Source organism: Lynx canadensis, chromosome B3 (genome assembly GCF_007474595.2).
Source record: "Lynx canadensis isolate LIC74 chromosome B3, mLynCan4.pri.v2, whole genome shotgun sequence".
NCBI classification, from domain to species: Eukaryota; Metazoa; Chordata; class Mammalia; order Carnivora; family Felidae; genus Lynx; species Lynx canadensis.
In genome coordinates, this window is record NC_044308.2 from 31,133,549 (window position 1) to 31,139,646 (window position 6,098).

The window sequence follows — 6,098 nt, forward strand, 5'->3', positions numbered from 1 at the left end:
CCTTCACAGGACACAGATTTACTGAGAACCGGCAAAATATCGCGGGCTGTTCTAAGGGCTGGTGATGATCCAAGAACACGATAAGGATCCCTTTCCCTTTGTGGAGCTTACATTCTGGTGAAGGGAGAACGGGCAAATAGGTATAATAAATAAGCAAGTCATATAGAAGGTTGAGAGATAAGTGCTACAAAAAGTGGGGGTGGGAGTAGGAAGCACTTTGCAGAATTTAAAATATCTAGGGAAGTCTTATTGAGGAGAGGAGGTTTGAGCACAGACTTGGAGGTGAGGAGGAATATTCTGACAGAAGAAACTGCTTGAGCAAAGACTACGGTGGGAACATGGGAACGTGTCTGTTATATTTTGGAATAAATAGCAGAGAAGCCAATGTGGCTGGAGCAGTGAGCATGTGTGTATATGTGTGTGGGGGGGTACACGTGAGGTGGTCAGAGAGGAAAGGCATGCACAGAACTCTGCAGGCTATTGTGAGAACCTCAGGTTTTACTGAGTAGCTCAGTCAGTAGCAAAGAATTGCTGTGATCTAAGAAGGAACTCAGTGATGCTTGATGATGTCAAATGTCACATGCAAGGCCCTTAACCTGAGCTTCAGTTTCTTCCTCTATAAAAGGGAGATAATAATGCCAGCCTAACAGGTATGTTGGAAGGTGAGATGAGATGATGTGGGATGCAGGAAGGCAGTCAGCGCTCCATGCTCCTTTGATCCTCCCTGCCTTAAGTACTGCAGGACACAAAACCCCAGCCCCTCCTCCAGGCTGAGCTGCTCACATGTCAAACACACGGAAGTCAGGGAGAATCACCAGGAGCTCGGCATGGTGAAGGCTGGGCTGGGCCTTGTTTGTGGAGTAATCATGGGGCACCTGGGTGACTCAGTCAGTTAAGCGTCCAACTTCGGCTCAGGTCATGATCTCACGGTACATGAGTTCCAGACCCGTGTCAGGCTCTGTGCTGACGGCTCAGAGCCTGGAACCTGCTTTGCATACTGTGTCTCCTTCTCTCTCTGACTCTCCCTCACTCACTCTCTGTCTCTCTCTCAAAAATAAACATTAAACATTTTTTTTTTAAATTTTTTTTTTCCAACGTTTATTTATTTTTGGGACAGAGAGAGACAGAGCATGAACGGGGGAGGGGCAGAGAGAGAGGGAGACACAGAATGGGAAACAGGCTCCAGGCTCTGAGCCATCAGCCCAGAGCCTGACGCGGGGCTCGAACTCACGGACCGCGAGATCGTGACCTGGTTGAAGTCGGACGCCTAACCGACTGCGCCACCCAGGCGCCCCGAACATTTTTTTTTTTTTAATAAATCCTCTGGAGGGGCACCTGGGTGGCCCAGTCGGTTAAGCGTCCAACCTTGGTTCAGGTCACGATCTCACAGCTCATGAGTTCGAGCCCTGTGTTGGGCTCTGTGCTGACAGCTGAGAGCCTGGAGCCTGCTCTGGATTCTGTGTCTCCCTGTCTCTCTCTACCCCTCCTCTGCTCATGCTGTCTCTCTCTGTCTCAAAAATAAATGAACATTAAAAAAAAATTTTTTTTTAATAAATCCTCTGGAAAAAGGTTCCGACATCCGGACCTCACTCAGCAGCCCAGGAGGAGGGCCACCAGCTGGGGCACCTGGAATGAGGGCTACAGTCCTGACTCTGCTTCCCCACCCCACCACTAATTCCCACAGCTTGTACCTCACATGCCCAGGGGGAAAAGGGGGTGCTCTTTTCCCTGCCCAGCTGTGGACATTGACCTCTCCTGGGGTCCCCTGGCTCAGATAAATCAGCCTGCGTTTCAAAAGAAGCTTCACCATATACTGAGGAATAATAAAATGGAAAACACAAGAATCCTACAAACAGCACATCTCACATACCTCCTACCTTTGAATACCTTTCCTTTACCTCGTTCCAGCTCCTCCAGCTTTATGAATCTTCCAGTGTAAGAATGAAGGATTAGTTTAGGCACGGAGGTGGGGTGGGCAGTGTTCTTGGAGCACCTCCCCCACTACCACCACTGAAGCCAGAGTTAGAGTCACTCCTTCATAGTATCTCTACACAGGGAAGAAAGAACTTAGATCTTTGGGGCAGATAGAGCCCCACCCCACTCCACTCTTACCTTCCTTATACACAGAAAAATCTATCTGCAAGGGAGACTGGTATGTTTGGAGACCCTAGAACCTTTCACCCTTACGTCTTGCTTGTCTCTCTAGTAGAACTGATCACGCTTTATTATCTAGTGATGATCTGCTTTCTTTTCTCTTTTCTCTACTAGATCTTATATGTAATTCAGCTTCATATTTATGCCAGTACCCAGCTATAGCTCAAGCTATAACAGCAGCTGACATTTATTTTGCTATGTACTAAATACTGTGCTAAGCCCTTTTCGAAAATTGTCTCATTTCATTCTCAACATAGCCTATGAGATAGGTAGTGCCCTTAGCCCCATTTTAGAGATGAGAAAGATAGGTCTTGGAGAAGTGAAGTAACTGCTCTAAGAGTACAGAGTTCCAATATGCTATACCTCTTCCCCTGTTGAATAAGTGAATGAGTAAATAGTTGCATGATGTCTCTTTCACAGAGAAGTGGATAGATCCCAGAGGTCTTTAGAGACAGATGGGTAGGCAAGCTCCACATTAGTGATACCAAGTTCCATTCTTTCTTCATCAGCCCAGCATTGTACTAGGCTGAGCAGACAAGGAGGAAGCAGGCTTGCTTCATGTTCTGTGGCCTGTTCTTTCAGGCTGCAGACAGCAAAGATCTCTATGCTGCCTAGGATGATGTTGTGGTAACATGAATTCCTGGCCAGAGCCCCCTAAAACCTTTGTAATGTCCTAAGCAATCAAAGTGTTAGAGACATCTTTTGTTTCAATATTTGGCCTTTGACCCCAGTTCCTGACATGGAGCTCCTAAATCCTTTGGAATTTCCTGGGTGACCACAGCAACTTTGGTCCTAAGGAGGCACCTCTTAGTGGGCTCCTGGATAGCTTTCAAGGCCAAGCCATGAGTAGAAGCTTGGGAACTTCAGCCCTGCCTCTCCCATCCTCTGTCCCCTGGGGAGGGAGAGGGGAGAGATTAAATTAACAATCAATCATGCCTACATGATGAAGCCTCCATTAAAAAAAAAAAAAAATCCCTGAACTAAAGGGCTTGGAGAGCTTCTGGGTGGGTGATCACATCCATATGCCAGAAGGGTAGCACGCCCAAATCCACAGGGAGGAGCTCCTGTGTATCTCTTCAACTGGTTGCTCATCTGTATATCCTTTATCATACAACAAACCAGTAAATGTTCCCTGAGATCTGGAAGCCAGTCTAGACAGTTATCGAACCCAAAGAGGGGGTCATGGGAACCCTGGTTTATAGAAGTACAGGTGACAACCTGGGGCTTGGTATTGGCATCTGAAGTGGGGACAATCTTGTGGAATGAGCTCTTACTTAACCTGTGGGTTCTGATGTTAACTTCAGGTAGACAGTGTCTGAGCTGAAATGAATGCTACTGAGCTAGTGCCAGAAAATTGGTTAATGTGAGGAAAAGGAAACCCACGTTTGGTTACAGAAGTGTTTGGTGTGAATATCAAAGGAGAAACACAAGAGTGTTTCTCTACACTGCCCTCAGAGGAGTGGTCGTGGGGGGTTAGATGTAGATAATTTCTAAGGGCACACAAACGTGGACTCTTTCTTTGCTTTCTCTTGCTTGAGGAAATTTCCCTGGAGAAAAGCTGAACGGGGCCGTAAAGCATAGTTGGAATTTAGACAGGAAAGAGGAAGGTAAGAAAAGTGAATGATGGTAAGAATAAATATTTACTAAATGCCTATCATGTGCTCAGTACACTGCTAGTGCCAGAACACCAACAGTGAGCAGAACAGACCCTACTCCCGCCCTTCTGGAGCTTATAGTCTAGTGGGAGGGAGAGAAATAAACAAATAACCACCTATACAAGTGTATACTTATAATCTGCAATACGTATTGTGAAACGAAACTATAGGGTAATATAAGCATTTGTTGTGGGGGAAGGAGCTGATTTAACCTATTGAGTAGAGAGGCAACTCCTGAAGAAGAGGCTTCTGAGCTTGGGTAAAAGGATAAATTGGGGTTAACTAGCCAAGGATGATGAAGGCATGGACTAAAGAGCATACCAGGAAGAGGGAACATCATGGGCAAAGGCCCGCAGGCAGGAGGAAACAAGGAATGTTTGAGAAACTGAAAAGCCACTAGGAAGGCCCGAATGCATGAGGGTGGGCACAGGAAGGAGTGGGAATAATAGATAGTTGGGGGCAGACCCTATAGGACCTAGAGGCCACACCAAGAACTTGGGCCTTTATGGAAAATAAGTGAATGACTTTAAGCAGAAACGTTTATAATAATATGATATTGTTTTAGAGGAATATTTGTATAATAATATTTTGTTTATTTATTTACTTATAATAAAGAGACAGAGAATGAGTGGGGGAGGAGCAGAGAAAGAGGAAGACACAGAATTCAAAGCAGTTTCCAGGCTCTGTGCTGTCAGCAGACCCTGATGCAGGGCTCAAACTCACGAACTTCAAGATCATGACCTGAGCTGAAGTCCAACACTTAACTGACGGAGCCACCCAGGTGCCCCTATTTTGTCCCCTTTAAAGAGATCTCGGGTAACAACATGAACAACAGTAGACCAATTAGCAGCCCCGTACCAGTCCAGGGGAAGGAATTACAGTGGCTGGATTTGGTGGCAGCAAAGATGAACAAAACAGAAAGTGTGAAGAAATAAGGGTAGTGAGATGTGAATCGGCCATCTCCCCCATAGCTGATGGCTCTATTGCTGAAATTCCTCATTCACTAACACATGCTTGATGCCCTGAGTCAAATCCCAGAGCAGGTCCTAAACCTGTCTCTGGGCTCAGGGATCCTCATCCCTAAAACCATAAAACTTGACAGCAGGGGGCAAGACCTAAAAAGAGTCAGGACTCAGCATATGTGTGGTGATGAGAGAGATTAAGGCAAGCTGAGAGCAAAGTACAGGCTAATAGCAGCCCCCATCCCCAGGTGGAATATGTGTGCTATTCCTTGGACACTCTTGGCTATCCAAGAATAAAGGAAAGGGGTTTAAGTACTTGCCATGGTGATGTAGGAAACTAAGGCAAATGAAAGATTAAATTCCCTGTATACAGCCCATTGACAAGTCCTTGAAACCAGCAGAGTGACCTCCCTCTAGGAACTCAGCTGCCTTGATGATGACACTTTGCTAGGGGCAAAAGGGAATCTTGGCTTAACATTATCCTGACCACCCCCACCCCCCTCCCTGATCCTGTAAGTCTACTGCTAAAAATTCCTTTGGAAACTTCCTTTCTCAACTCCCCCAAGATATATGCTGGCAACCATATTCCAAGCTTATGGCCCCGTGATACACATCTGAAGGGTCTCATGACTGAGGTTTACTAAACAGTAATAAATGGCGTTTTCCTAACAGCAGCTAGGCCTCAAGATCATAGAAGCCTTGCTTCCAAAATACCTTAGAGACTTTATCCCTAACCCCCTCCAAACCTGAGGGTATATAATCAGTTACCCATCACAACCACAGTGCAGCTCTTTCTGCCCACGGGCCTTGTCTGGTGCTTTAATAAAATCACCTTTTGCACCAAATTCTTTCTTGGCCGTCAGCTCTGAACCCCCCCTCACCCCAAAACCCCATCATGTGGGATAGCTGCATGGTTGGTTCTTCGGAAAAAAATCCCCTCTGCCCTGCTGGGTCCTACCCCAAGTCCTCTCCTAGCTCGACTAAGTCCTCTCGGGTCAGAAATTCCGTTCCCCACTCCGGCCAAAATAGGCTCGTTCTCCTGTCTGGACCAGTTGGACTTCCCAAACTTGCCCTCCAGGGAAATGAAGGGGTTAAGTTTCCGGCTCCACTTAACAGAGTTTACTTGGGAATTTTCCAAGACAAATTTGGAAGCAAGCAGACCGAGAGGCTGCTGAGAACAGGCTGCTGGGAAGGGTTCCGGCCCCGCCTTCCGCTCTCTCATGCCTCTGAGCCACCCAGACCCTTGAAGCCCAGGTATACGAAAGGAGCGCCTGGAAACGGAATGCCCACCCGCCGCTCTGTAGTGGGCTCGACAGGAGGGCGGGGC